We start from the raw sequence: 15,737 nt of genomic DNA on the forward strand, positions 1-15,737 counted from the left end.
TTTCCTTGTGACTTAATTGGCCATTTCAAATTTAAAATATGTTTTTATTGTTTTTACTTTATTGACAGATCTCTCATAGGCAGCATGCACTTATATATTTTCTCAGGATTCTCTCTATTGAAAGTTACATTTTATTTAGGTTCTAGAAATCCCATTTTCATTTTGTGGTCCCAACTTATTATTTCACGAAGTGTAGGGAGCTCATGATGAAAAAGCTTCCTTTCCTAATGCTGAATGCTACCTGGTCTCCAACTTAAAGTGGACTGGACAATTACTCAGGGTTGAATGTCAGAGGGATTTGAATTCTTATTTGTTTCAGTTGTGTCTGCATTTGGGGTTTTCTTAACAAAGATTGTGGAGTGGTTTGCCATTTCCTTCTCCAGCTCATTCTACAGATGAAGAAACTGCAGCAAAGAGGGTTAAGTGACTTACCTAGGGTCACACAGCTAAAAAGTGTCTGAGGTCAGTCACATTTGAACTCAGGTCCTCCTGATTTCAGAGCTAGTTCTCTATCTACTGTGCCACCTATCTACTCCAATTTATCACACTATCTCATATTTTTTATTACCTTTTAAAAATGTATGTTTAGAAACAGTGCAAGATAATAGAACAAGTGCCAACTTGGAGTTTAATGAAATGGGTTCTAGTAGTGGTTCTTAACCATTGTGTGATTCTGTGTCATGGTAAGCCTAGCATTTAAACTTTAATACCTCAGTTCTTCCAGCTATAAAATAAGGAAAATAATATTTTCTCTACCAACCTAACAGGATTGCTATGGGGAAAATGTATATACCTTAAATTACTATGTGAATAGGTTATTACTATTAAATATGTATTTGTGGTAATGACATGATTTTATCAATATAGGGAACTCCCAGCAAGGAAACTCTCTTCACCAAGACAGATCTATACCTACTCTACAATTTCAAGTCTTAGAGAATTTCCTGGGAGACAAAGGGAGATGACATGACTTCCCCAGCACCACAAGGGATAGTATGTGTCAGAGGCAGGGGCAGAGCTTGAACCCAATGTTCTTAACTCCAGTGGTAATTTTCCCTTCATCACACCACACTGTCTCACTATCTTACAAAAGGAGGTATTTCCTTTGGGTTACATTTAAATGTAAGACTACCCTTTAAGCCACAATGAATAAAGATAACTGCAACTAAGAATATCTTTGATCTAAGTAGTAAAAAAAATAAGCAATCATTTTGATAATTGTTTTGGGAGCTGTTCCTCTAGAAAATCTCGTCAAAAATGCACATCTGTAAGACTTCTTAAAGTTGCTGTTCACTCCTAAAAGAATAGAAGATAAAATGGGTACCCAGAGCTGCTAAATTCTGGGTAGGTGCAGGGGAAGTGATAACTTTATTTTCCTCATCAAGAGAAATGCTAATATGTGTTTTGTTAGGCAACAACCTACTCAAGCAACAGCAATCTCTCCTATGAGGAAATATCAGTCAATGCTTCTCTCAGAGGAGCACTAAAACATTCAAGTTTATATATTAGCTATTAAAGACTAAATGCTCATCCTAGAAAACCTCCCTGTAAGAGAAGAGTGCTTTTCATGTAATTGACAAGAGAAGGGTTTGAAGAGAGGGTACTTAAAAGACAAGGGGAGGTTGACATGCTTTATTAGAGTGGTATTCATAGAAAGTGTTTTTTTTCTAAGGTGAAGAATATAGATACTAGAACAAATTCTAGAGAACTGAAGGAATCTCATCAACAGTGTGCTTCACAGAGCTAAGGATTACTTTTGCAATGCCTACTGGATTGTATTTTTCATAGCAGACAGCAGTGATAGCATTTCTGTGTATAGGATCTGAAATTAGGTGCGTACCTCCCATTAGTTATGAACACTTGTGTATCCAATTCCCTGCATACTACAATGACAAGCTCTACACATTTTAAACTATATAGATGAACTTTTTGTAACAATCAACGCTTTTTCAGATTTGAAGTACACAGAGGAACAGAGAGCACAGCAGACTGAAAAGACGAGTAAAGCTTTTTGGTTGAGCAGCTCCTTAGCTGTCTAACTTTAAATAAAGTTCTGGACTCTTTCTTTTCATATTCCTTGTACAAAATATAATGTTGAAATTCATGATGAGGATTAAAAAAAGAACAATTCCTAATGAGCTAAACAACTTACTACATTAACAATCTGTTATCTTCAATAGTTTTAACAGAAAAATATGGCCATTTTCTGATTGCAAAGTAAGGAAACAGGGTACCCTGTAAGAAGTATTTCTGTGAGTTGTGTATCAAGTCCTTTACTTCAGAATTTTAGTTTAACATTGATTAATTACTCATATTGTGTAGCTTCATATGTGTTTATTAAAGATCTCTTATCATTTTTCTTTGTAGTTGCCTTGAGGAAAATGCCAGTGTCTTGAAGTGACATTAAAGAAAATTACAGACTGATGCCATAGGATATAACATTTAGGCCACAATTTCCCCCTCTTGTTTTCTTTTTCTTTCCTTCCTTTCTTTCTTCCTTCTTGATTCCCTTCCTTTTCCTTTCTTCTTCCTCTCCTTTCCTTTTCCTCTTCCTTCCCTTCCTCTCTGTTCTTCTTTCCCTTCCCTTACCCTCCTACCTCCCTTCCTCATTTCCCTCCCTTTTCTCCTTCTCTCCCTCTTTCTTTCATTTTTTCCTTGTTTCCTTTCCCTTTCCCTTTTCCTCTTCTTCCTCTTTCCCTTCTTCCTTTGCTCCCTCATTCCTTTCCTTCCTTCCTTTCTTCCTTCCATCCTGCTTTCTTTCCTTCTTCTCTACTTTCATTTTATCTCTTGTACAAATGTGTCCCTGTGCTTTTTATGATATATAACTGATGTGCATCAACTTCAGAGTGGATTGGAGAGGGATCTGTTGTCCTGAACTCATTTTATACATTTAATTCAAATCTAATGAAATGAATCATCACGAAAAGAACAAAACATCAATGACTGAGTGCTAAGACATGTATACATTTCAAATTACAGTAATGAGATACCTTTTAAAAATATTTGAATGATCAATACCAAAAAGAATTATGATCAAGTAACTGCACTGTTCTGATGTGTAGATGGTATTATTTCCACATGCTGGTATTTCATAATTAAAGGTCTTTTTCTCCATGGGAAATTTTACTGAATTTTGCATTAAAAGAAGGAACAAACCATCAATCAGAAGGAGAACAGAAAACTTAAACAGCTCGACCCATTAAACCCTCAAAGTATAGGCAGATGCCGAACACTTTATTCTGAGAAACTGGCAATCTTTTAAGGCACGATACTGTACAAACATTAATGAGCAGAATGCTTATCAGATAGCATGTCCTGAATTCTTTTGTAGCTTTCTAGTAGAATATACTTTCCATTTGGTGGAAAGCCCTCAGACTATGGCTTAAATGAATCTTTTTGCAAGGTTCACAAGCTTTAAATTACTAGACCATGGTTACCATTGAGAAAAATCACTGAGCTATAGCGAGAGGAGAAAAAAAATAACCAGGTACAAGTTTAATTCTCTAAGGTTGCCATGTAAGTGCTGCTCAGAAAGGATTAAGATTTGTGGGGAACAAGAGAGCTCCCAAACAAACCATATCAAAAAGGGGTGAAATGTACAGTATATCAACCACACTTTTTTCTTTTCTTTTTTGTTTGAGTTTGGTATAATGTCTACAATTGTAGAAAATTCCCATCACTCAAAAAGACAAGACCTAGAGCTTCACTCTTTTTTCTTTTGTCCAGACAGGTGCTAGAGGGAAACCATAGCTTTTACAGTATCATAAATAACTCTGGACATAGAAACAACAGTAACAACCCACAGCCGAGAGCAGTGTGCATTACACATTTTAGAACTTGTTTACCATTCAGCTAATGAGTGGAAGTTAATAGTACCAGTATCAAACCGCCAATAGGCTCAGTTCAGAGGGTTTTTTTTTAAACTGCTGCAAACAAACAATATTCTCAATAGAAATCCTTTTATTAAAATCTGTAAACCTCTCAGGAATTTCCAACTCTAAGACATATAACTTACCTGCTCTTCTTTTAAGAGTTCTTTTAATTTTCTATTGCTTTACAGATTTTGTTTTCCTTGGTTTCAGAAGATCTGGAATGAAAAAAATGAAACATTTGTACAGAAGGGATATTTATATGAAAAAAAAAATTCACCAAAATATAGACTGTTTCTGGTGATTCCCAAACTACTTTATAGTAAAGAGAATTATTCAAACACTATTTAAAAAATTGAAGGGCACTAAGTGGGCAAGGAACTGAGCTGTGCTTTATTGAGAGGGTAACAGAGGTAAGCAGGGGGTAACAGAGTGGATATAGTGCTAGGTGAGAAGACTAAGTTCATAGACTAGAAGGGACTTTAAAGGCTGCTGAGTCCAACTTATACCTTTTAAAGATGAAGAAACTGAGGCTCAGAGAGGTGAAATACCTTGTTCAGTGTAACACAGATGGTTGAATTTCATAGTTGAGACAGAAATTCATGTCTTCTGACACCAAATTCCATGTTCTTTCTATGGCTCCATGAGTCAGTTAGACTATTTTCCATTCCCACCACTAACACTTACAAGCTGTGTGAGAATAAGCAAATCACTTAACCTTTCTTGAATACAAGTTTTTTTAATCTGAAAAATGGGCATGGATTCTTGTGAGGCTCCAATGTGAAAAAGTTTGTGAAGTATCATTCACACACATATTATATAAGACACACACATACACACCTACATATGTATCTGTTATTATTACTGCTTCTCTAGTGCTTGTATAACGAGTTATCATCAAGTAAGGAGTTTTCATGGCTTCCTATGGTGGATTAGTCAGTCAGTCAATGTTTCAATTAACATTTTTTAAGCTCCAACCAGTTTTCAGGCATTGTGCTAAATGCTGGGTATATAGAAAAAGGCAAAAGACAATTTCTAATGTGAAAGATTACAACTAAATATTAATGTGAAAGGTCACAGTCTAGTAGAGGCAACATGCAAAGAACTATGTACAAACAAACTAAATACAGGGTAATTTGGAAATAATCAATAGGGGGAAGGCACTAGAATTAAGGGGGATTGGGAAAGTCTTCCTGTAGAAAGTGGATTTTAGCTGGGACTTATAAGATAATAAACCAGGGAAACCAGGAGGCAGAGATGAGGAGGGGGAATATACCAAGAATGGAGGAGAACCAGTAAAAATTCCCAGAATTTGTAGTCTTCCATATCTTCAGAAAAAATGAGTTGATCATGAATGGAACTAAGATGTAGGACATGTAAGTCTTGCTTGGATACTAAGTTGACAGTCTCTTTATTCTAACTAGTTTTTATGAATAATATTTGAGGATGCCTAAGGGCACAAAACATGTAGCCCAAATGTCTAGCACAAGGGACCTAACACAGAGGAGGCCCTCAAGCTGTGCCTGTAGGTGATAATAATGCAAAAAAAGAATCCCATGTCTTCGCATTTTAATTGCACATATCAGGGTTACCATGATATTAGAATCCTAGAAATCTTAGAGTAACAGGGTTATCATGATATTAGAATCCTAGAAATCTTAGAGTAACAAGAGATTTAGGGGATGATTTTGTTCAACTTTTACCAGACTCATGAAATCCCCTTACCATGTCCCAATCAAGGATCTACCTTGACTGCTAAAAGATCTCCATTGAGGAAGCCCATTGCATTCGGGACAACTCTAAACATCAGGAAGTTGCTTTACAAGCTGAGCCAAAATTTGCTTCCCTGCACCAAGTATAAACTATGGCTTTTCATCTTTTATGTTCTAACAATTTGGAATGATTTTGAATTATTAACAAATAATAATAGCTAAAATTTAAATAGTGCTTAAAATTTGCAAAACACATACACACATTATCTCATTGGGTTCTCATGACAGCCCATGAAGCAATTACTATTATTCACATTTTGCAGATGAGGAAACTGAGGTAGACTGGTTAATGACTTGCCCAGAGTCACACAACTGGTAGATAAATGGGTATTATTGATTCCTAATTCAATGCACTAGCCCAGTTCCTCCTGGTTTTATCTCCTCATCCCCAATACACACATAAAAGTCCAAACTTAGAGGACAAGAAAATTTCATAAGTATAGAATATGGTTTCCAAAATGAATCCATATACATGCAGGGAAGATGAGAAGGCATGGAGGGCAGGGCTCTGAACATAGTCACAGAATTCATTCTCATTACTGGGAATGGACGCTAAAGGAAGATTATAAGAGGATATCAGATGTTAAGAATTATCTGGGTTGTGCTCTGGGGTTTGACTATTTTCTGGTGGATTGGGGAGAGGGTGTGTGTGTGTGTGTGTGTGTGTGTGTGTGTGTGTACACATTCATGTGCATGTGCATGCTCAAGTGCAAACACATATTCAGATAATTTTTCCATTTGGCATGTAGCCCTTGGAATATGAAAATAAATTTTCTTCTAGTCATTATATGATTTATTCTCTTCCCTTCTAGGTTCTAAATGCCCCTAACAGGTAGTCAGTCACCAATCATTTGTTAAGACAATGAAGTAAGACTAGAGAATTGTTTCATTCCTTGTGAATGTTGTTATCTTCTGAAATTTCCATCTGTAATAATTATAATTCATTCATACAGACTAAAAGGCAGTTAAAGTTAATAAAGATGTTTGAAATGTACTATACACAATATATTATATTAAGTGTGAGATATAAATTTGTGCAAAACATGATTTTTGCCTTCATGATGCTTATGACTTAGGAGGTGTGAAAACATATATTTTTATTTATTTGAAAGATTTTCTTTAAGTATCTGTTATGTACTAGGGGTAGTATAAGACTGAAGACTAAATATTATATGATGTATTCCTTTAGCGGTATTTTAATGAGGCACAGAAGACATGAATACATATAATATAGATTAAAATATAGATGCATAAGAGGAATACAAAGTTTTATAGACTCAGTTAAAGGAGACTGATTTTCAGCTAGGAAATTTCAGGACCTACCATGGAGGAAGTAACATCAGAAAAAATGTGGGGGTGGTGGGTTGGCAGTTGGAGAGGAGATCCTAGAATGAGGCTCATGCCATCCCATGACTGAAATTACAAAGGTATAAAAGTGTAATGTGGTCAACTAGGTGGCACAGCAGATATGGTACCATGGAGATGGGAAGACCTGAGTTCAAATCTGTCCTTAGACACACTGGCTGTATGACCCTGGGAAAGTCACTTAACCCTCTTTGCCTCAGTTTCCTCATCTGTAAAATGGGCTAGAGAGGGAAATGGCAAATCACTCAAATGTGTTTGCTAAGAAAACCCCACATGAGGCCTGAAAAAGTGGTATATGACTGAAAAGATTGAACAATAACAGCAGCAGCTGCAAAGTACAGTGCATGTTGGAGGAATATGTAGTCACTACTGACTGAAGCAGGGTTAATATTGGGTAGTACTTAGACAGGATGGGCAAGGTTGTGGACAGACTTTAATACACAGGTAATGGATATGGACTTTTATTAGGGAGGCAAAAGAGAGGTTCATGAGTTGGTGGATGAAACGATTAAATGTTTTCTTTCTCTAATTTTTAGGCTTAACTGACTTATTTCTTGATGCCTAAAAACATACCCAAGATTCCTCCAAATTAAACACCAGACAAATGCAATAAAAATCTTTTTCTTTGGCCTGACAGCCATTCAAATTGTCAACCTAGATTTCTCGTACATTTACAATCCAAAATTTCCCCCCAAATTTATCTGCATTAGTTGTCTCTATTACTCACTTCTCAACCCAGTGTGATCTAAATTTCTACCTCACCACTCCATTGAAACAGCTCTTTCCAAGGCTCCCATCAGTATCTTAATTGTCAAGTATAATGGCCTTCCTTTAGTCCTTATTCATTTTGACCATTTGATAATGATGGTGATCCCCTCCTCCTGAATAATTTATTTTCCTTGTGTTTTCATTGCATTATTCTCTCATCCATGTTTTGTTTCCTACACTTGATTGTCTCCTGAAGCTCAGTTCTAAGACCCTCTTTTCTTTCTATATACTCTCTCCTTGTGGCCACATCAGCTCTTATGGGTTTCATTATTAACCATTTTTAGATGACTCCCAGATGTCTGTTTGTATCTAGGCCTAGCCTGCTCCCCACCACCATCGACTATGCTAGATATCTCCCCCACCCTGCCCCAGTCATGAAAACATCTCCATTCAACATATCCAAAACAGAGCTTGTTACCTTCAGTTCCTGTATTGACCCTTCTTCTCAATTTCTATTGAGGGCATCACCATCTGTTCATTCATCTTTATAACCCTACCACCAAGAATAATGAATTATATGTAACAGGCACTTATTAAATTCTTGCTGGATTAGATTAAATCATGTTTGAGATATAATCTGGAGGCTTTGTACAAAGTGGATCAGAGGGATGAGAGACTGCAGAAAGAGAAACTAGTTAAGTAACTATTACTACAGTTGTTACAATCTTATCAGAGTGCATCAGAGTCAAAACCAGATAGTAGGAATAGAAAGGGAAGTAGAAGTGATCATTATTATAAAGAAAAGATCAATGGAACTTGGTGACTGATTGAATGAATCCATATAAATGTAAGGAAGAAGCCAAAGATTACTGAGATATCATGGTTGTAGAGAACAATAATGAAGCTAATTGGTAACATAATAATTGAGGTATTGGTGGAATACTCAAGGTAACTGAGAATTCAATCTAAAGCTTATGAAGGAGGTCAGGGCTAAAAATAAAGCCATTAGATTGGATAAGGTCACTTAGATTGGGAGTATAGAGGGACAAGATGGACAAGGCCAAATCTTTGAGAAAAGTCCATTTTAGAGTAGGGGAAGTATCGGAGGAGTCAGAGAAGGAGCAATCTGAGAGATAGAAGGAGAACAAAGCACAATTCAGTGTAATAGAAGTCAAAGAAATCATGGAAGGGATAGTCAACAATTTTAAATTTAATTTTCAGCTCTCCATTCTCTCCCTCCCTCTTCTGCCTCCCTCCATGGAGAAAGTAAGAAAAACAAAACCCGTTAAAAATATGTATGGCCAAGCAAAATGGATTCCTACATTAACCATGTTTTTAAAAAAGCCTTAATCTGTATTCTGGGTTGATTACTTCATCAGAAACGGGGTAGCATGTTTCATCATAAATTCTCTGGAATTGTAGTTAGTGATAGTATTGGATGTTGTAAAGGGATCAAAGAAATGAAACTTAACAAATACCTTTTGGATGTGACAGTTTAGAGGATACCAGTAGCCTATGAGAGAACAGTGTGAGTGGAGTGGTAAGGATTGAAGACAGACTGAAAGGGGTTGAGAAGAGTGGCAAAGAAGTTGAGGTCAATTGGGTAGATTTTTATTCTTTGAAATACATTAGAATGAAGGAAAGATCCTTCTTATAAGAAAAGGGGAATGGAAAGAATGAGTGAATCTGTAGAAAAAATTGAAAAAAAGTAAGGCACCGAGAAATGATTTTACCTCTTCTCCACTGGTACTAAGTAGAAGAGAAAGAATTTAAACCCAGGCTTTCTGATGTCAATATCCATTGCATCAAAGCAATGCTGTGATCTGCATCCAACCATCCATTCATTTATTAGTTAATCAGCATTTATTAAATGTCTACTATATGCCAGGCCCTGGGCCAAACATTGGGGATATAACGGCAAAAAACAAACCCCCAAAACAAAAAAAAATACCAAAAAAAAAGGAAACCATAACCAGTCTCTCCTCTCAATGAGTTCACAGTTTAACAGGGTGAGACAACATGAAAAAAATTATGCAAACAAGATATGTGCAGGATAAACTGGGGACAGTTTCTGAGGGAAGGTATTAGCTTTAAGGAGCACTGGGAAAGGCTTCTTGGTGAAGGTGGAATTTGAGCTGAGCTTTAAGGAAGCCATGGAAGCAGAGATAAAGAGGGAGAGAGTTTCAGGTATGGGGAACTGGAGAAAATGCTCTGTCAGGAGATGGAGTGTCTTGCATGAGAACAGCAAGAAGACTTACTGAGCTAACAGGTATTTATTAAGTTCTTTTTATAAGCCCCTTTACTATATTCTGTGGATACAAAAACAAAACCCTAAACATTCCTCCCTTCAAGGAGCTTATCTTTTACTGGGGGAAAACAATTTCTACAGAAAAATAAATATGAATTGGATAAAAAGCAATTTCTCTGCGAGTACAAGCAACTAGAGGGAATCACGATAGGCTTACTGTAAGAGGTGGCAGGAATTTTGAGCCTTGAAGGAAGCCAATGATTCCATGAGGTAGAGTGAGGAGAGAGGGGCGGTCAGGTGGCGCAGCGAGTAAGAGCGTTGGCTGCGGGGACCTGGGATCGGTTCCGGCCTTAGATACTTAGTACCCACACAAAATATAACTGCCTGTGTAACACTGGGCAAGTTACTTAACCCCAATTGCTTTAAAAAAAAAAAAGAAGTGAGGAGAGAGGGCATTGAATGCATAGGGGAGAACTTGTACAAAACTGGATTTGAATTCGAATGCCACATACAGCAAGTAGGTAAATTTGTCATTAGATTGTAAGCTCCCTGAGGTCAAGGATTATCTTTTGCCTCTTTTTGTATACCCAGTATTTAGTACCTTGTCCAGCACATAGTAGGTGCTTAAATAATGTTTTCTAGTTGATAGGAATGTAGAGTATGTCATTGATAATACACCTGAAAAATGTAAGCTAGAGTCAAATAGTGAAGAGTCCAGAAAATTTGTATGGGTCAAGAGAATACCTACACCAATGAAATAATAGATTTCTGAAGTACTGGATATAATATCAAATATTAGAAAACCTACGCACCAAAAAGCAGGTACATTTGTGACAATCCAACTAGAAAGACTACTGATGTCATACTTACTGCCGAGGTATTTTGATGCTTATAATTTTGCTTTTTCTACAAATGTATGGATAACATAAACAAGTCTTTTCTTAATTCATCAGTATTGATTCTGCTTTACTTTTCATTTCCCAGCTTCCATATTTTTGTTGTTTTTTTTTTTTTACTAATGAACTCATTCCTTATTTTAAACAATTGTTGCTCGTATCAAGATGCATTTTCTATGAATAAATTAGGAATATTCTCAGTGCTTGATGGTGTTTTAGCTACAGTGACCCTCACATTAAACTCTTGCATGCTGTGGGTTTCAGTGTGTTGGTTTGGACATGGATTTATATTTCCCTTAATCCCAAGCAAAACTAAATTTTAAAATGAGCCCTTATTATAGCAATGTATGGCTTTTCTTTTGAAGAATATTGCAACTTCTCTGGCAAAATGTATCTATCAAGAACTCCTGAATCTGCACTTTCTCTCAGACCAATACTAAATCTTTTGAATTCTATCTCCTTTCTCCAACCCACATGAATAGGCATTTATTTCTAACACTTTTTTTCTTCAAGGAACAAAAACATTAAAAAAATGAAATTAGTTATCAAACTTCACAAATGTGTCATTTTAATGAAATTGTTTGACAGTACAATGGTCAAATCAATAATTCTCCCCCACCCCCACCCCTAAAGCCTCATCTCAGGCAAATGCCTGCATTCTTTAGTCAGACAATCTCCATGGACTCTGGCATGCTGATAATTTACTTTGTTATTAACAACAGGGCATGGTCACATGAGCAGGGATAGCAGGTACACTTCAATAATAACAGTTTTATAAAGAAAATGCTCTTTAGTAATAAAGATATCATTAATGAGAAAAAACCTACTAATATCTTTAATGAGTGAAAATTCTTTTGTGGCAGGCTGCCCATGAAACTCTCCCTGGACACACGCACACACACAAATTGTTTAAAAAACAAACAAACAAAAACCTTTCACCAGATTAAAGGTAAAACCTGCTGAGATGTAATTTTCCATTTACAGGGTGCCAATGATCTGTCACACACACTTAAACTAGCTGGTGTCATAAGAGAAGGGATCATTAAGAAATGTCCTCCCTGGGATATAATCTATGGTCAAAATGTGTATGGTAATCAGAGCCCTACATCTTTCCTGACTAAAACTAAAATAAAGCTGACTTGGTTTAGAGGTAGAAAGGAAAGCATAATCATTCAAGAGAAGGATTGGTACCTAGAGCAAATGTTTTCAATTCGGTATTCACCTCTCCTTAGCAGATTTTCAAATTCAACAGTACTTCAACAGTGCCAATTAACACACACACACAGATATACACAGTCACAGATACATGAGCACACATGTGCACACACACACACACACACACCATCAGGAAAAGTAACAACAGCAACATTGACGACTAATTTTTTTCCCCTTAAACATTTTTTACACTTGTCCTGGTATGTAAGGCCAAACATTTTTAACTTTGTACAAGGCAGAAAAAAAAGAGTTTGAGTCTGGAACATTTTATTACCTAAATTAATGGCAGCCAAGAAGAGTTTTCCTGCTATACATTCAATGGCATTTCAAAACTCCAAACAAGCTAAAACAAATAAACTACCTCATCTTTTTGACCTAGATTACTGCTTAAACAAAGGTACATTTTCTTCATTTACCTGAAAAGCAATTAGGTCCGTTGGTGACAGGCCTTTGAAAAATGTAGCTGCATAAAGGAAGCTTTTATATTTGGGGGAAAAAAAATTAAAGGCGAAAGGTTTGCAGTTTTTTTTCCAGACAATGTTCACTTTGGGACTATAAATGCAATTCCAAAATTTAAATTGGTTTGGGATTAGGTTTATTGCTATTGTTAAACAGGATTAAAAATATTTTTAAAAATACATATTTTTTCCCATTTACCCTTCGGATTCCAAATTTAGAGACCAGACATCCATGTATTATATACAATACATAGCTAGATGGTTTTTTATAATTTTTTTTAAAGCTATGGATTATTTTAGAATATTTAGTAACCTAGATTTCTGCAATTTAAAGGGAGAAAAAATAAATATTCGAAAACTTACTGTTGTCATATTTATATTTAAATTTGAACTTTGCAAATCACTCAAGAATTCACAGCTGTTTGAAGGGCATTTGCTCTTTTCTAGCTGTGGGTCTTCAGCAAAATAATAAAAGATTCCTTTAAAAATTAGTTCTTTCTTTAAGGGGGTCAGGCAAAGACTTTTACAAAACGTCCCCATACCTAAGGTTCTGAAAGAACGATACGTTGGAACATTGTCCGGGACAAATAAAGGACAGGCATTTTAAAAGCAACTTTTGTAATCTAGGGAGTGGCTGCCGACTGTTGGGAGTAATGTTTCTGAGCCAGGGTGATTGGCTCCCGTTAGATGTTTTGCATGGACACATATCTCTGTGTATCAATTGCAAACTGTCCAAGCATATCTGACAAATATATTTCTACTCTGATTGTACTAATAAAACATATCTAGGTGGAGATTTGATTTGAGGGTTTAAGGAATGGCTTAATTTATTTAATCGTGAGCCTTTTTTTTTTTTTTAACATCAGAACTGGTCCATAGCAGCAAGAAGCTTCAGTGAAATACACTGTGGGAACCAGCCTGTTTAGCCGAATTGAGGGGAGTTTTCCGCTTGATTTGTTTTATTACTGTCTTCCAGACAATGTGAACACAGTAAGGGGGTGGACTGCTCCAACTTTTTCCTCATAACCAAAGCCTGCTTGTCACTCGTGTACAATGTCAGATCTGACTCCCGCTTTTAGGGACTAAGGAAGTTTTAGAGAAATAATAAGGTGAGGGCGGTTGCAACATAGGGATTGAATCGACAAAGCCGAGACAGAGCCGAGAGCGACGATATGAGAGACAGGGGGACAGTATTACCAACGTGGATCAGACCTGACCTGCTTTTTTTTCAGGTTCAATGACTATGCTACACTTTTTCCATCTCTGTACTTTCGTCTCCTTCCTGGTGCTCACCTGGAAAAGCTTTTCTATTTATTTATAATCCAGAGGTTTTAAGGCCATTGGCCTCAAGCAACATCGGAAGCTGAGAAGTTTGTCACTGCTTCCTAGGGAGCCCTCTTTCAACCCACAATTGAATTCCCCAAACATTTATTAATCACCTACTGTGTGTCTCTCCCAGGCTTTTGCTTCCCTCTGTGGTGCCTCTTACCTCTTCCCCTTTTCATTTAAAACTTGCACTCAGGAAAGGAACTGATACATTATTTTAAATTTGTGTCACCATGGCACGTCCCAAAGTAACCTTGATTTGGAGTCTGATCTCTAATTGTGGAAGGAAAGGCTGTGTCACAGAATTCTAGAATTTCAGAGTTGTAACCAAACAGGCTTTCTTTAGTCCAACTCATTACCGGGAAGAATTCCCTTAACAATATATACATAACAAAGCTTGATTCAGCCTTTGTCTTGCAGAGAAAAGAAAACCACTTCTGTAGGCAGGTCCATTCTACTTCTGATTCACTGGATGCTAAATCTGTGTGTCTACACCTTCCCTCCACTGCTCCTAGTTCTGACTTCTGGGGTCAAGGAAAACAAGATGAGAGATGGCTCTTCCACAAGAAAGACCTTGAAATATTTGAAGACAGGCATCATGTCTCCCCTGGACTTCTCTTCTTCAGGTTAAGTATGTCCAATTCCTTCACCTGATCCTTGTACAGCATGATCTTGAGGGTCAAACCTGGTCACTCTCCTCTAGCTACTGTTCAGCATATCTTGTAACCTTCCTAACAAGAGCCTAGCTTTTCAAGAATACTCTGACAAGTATAGAATACAGTGAATGTATTACCTCCCCAATCGTGGATGATATTCTTCTCTTAATAAATTTTCAGATGGCATGGACATTCTTGACTATATCGGACATTGACTCATACAAGATTTGGACTCTGCTATAACTCTTGTCTAGTCTATGCTTCTTTCATATTTTACTGGTAAAACTGAGTGCTGCAAACCAGGCATAATACCTTTATCTTAATTCTTACTAAATTTAAACTAATAAGGTTCAACATGATAGTCTATTCCAAGGATCAGCAAACTTCAGCCTGCTGGCCAAATCTAGCCTGTCATCTAATTTTGTATGGTCAGTGAGATAAATCATTCTTAGCATGCTGGTTACACAAAAACAGGCGGCAGGCTGGATTTGACTCCCTGGCCATAGTTATGTGACCCCTGGCCTATTTACTAAGATCTTTTTGGAATCTTACTCTCTCATCCAACTTCTTAGCTATCCTTCTTAGCTTTGGGCCATCTGCAAATATGTTAAGTGTTATCAGTCATTATAAATATCTATTGATTGAGATACTATAGAACAAGAAAAGGTAAAATATCCCAATTTTCCCAAAAAGGTGTGTGGGGGGGGAGAAAATAAAATATAAAAAAAATGTAAAACAATGATTTTGACTTTGAAAACTAGCAAAATTCTACAACATATTATTAAAGAGATGGTCAATGGACTTCTAGATAGGTAACAATCAACTTAGAATTATGCAGCATAATTTCATAAGAGCCAGAATCTCATTTTCTTTTGTTAAGAAGGAGACATGATTAAATTACGGAAATGGAGTAGCTATAAACTGCCTAGATTTTAGCAAAGTATTTGACAAAGTTTCCCACGTTATTCTTGTGGACACAGTGGAAAGAAAGATAAAGGCTGGCAATAGTTCAGTTAGGTCCACTCAGAACTGCTTAAATGACTACCATGGATGGGGAACTTATGGCTTCAAGGCCATACGTGGCTTACAGGCTGCAGGTTCCCTACTCCTAGACTAGACCATTCATGGTTCTATGTTAACTTGAAAGGGAATTACTAGTAGTGTCTCAAGGTTCTGTCCTTGTTCTTGCACTATATATGAGAAAACTGATTATGCTTAATTATG

The 15,737-nt window shown here is 36.6% G+C and overlaps 1 protein-coding gene across 1 annotated transcript in view; it reads right to left on the reverse strand.

Annotated features, from left to right (window-relative positions):
• TENM3 (teneurin transmembrane protein 3) overlaps window positions 1-15,737 on the reverse strand; it is a 3,497,142-nt gene that overhangs the window by 974,237 nt on the left and 2,507,168 nt on the right. Inside the window, exon 10 of the mRNA XM_069096576.1 lies at window positions 4,016-4,087. The gene's annotated coding sequence lies outside the window, so the exon portion shown is untranslated. The remainder of the gene's footprint in view (window positions 1-4,015; window positions 4,088-15,737) is intronic.

Source organism: Petaurus breviceps, unplaced genomic scaffold (assembly GCF_028583685.1).
Source record: "Petaurus breviceps papuanus isolate PSGF00001 unplaced genomic scaffold, PetGlider_PUasm1.0 126, whole genome shotgun sequence".
Lineage (NCBI taxonomy): Eukaryota > Metazoa > Chordata > Mammalia > Diprotodontia > Petauridae > Petaurus > Petaurus breviceps.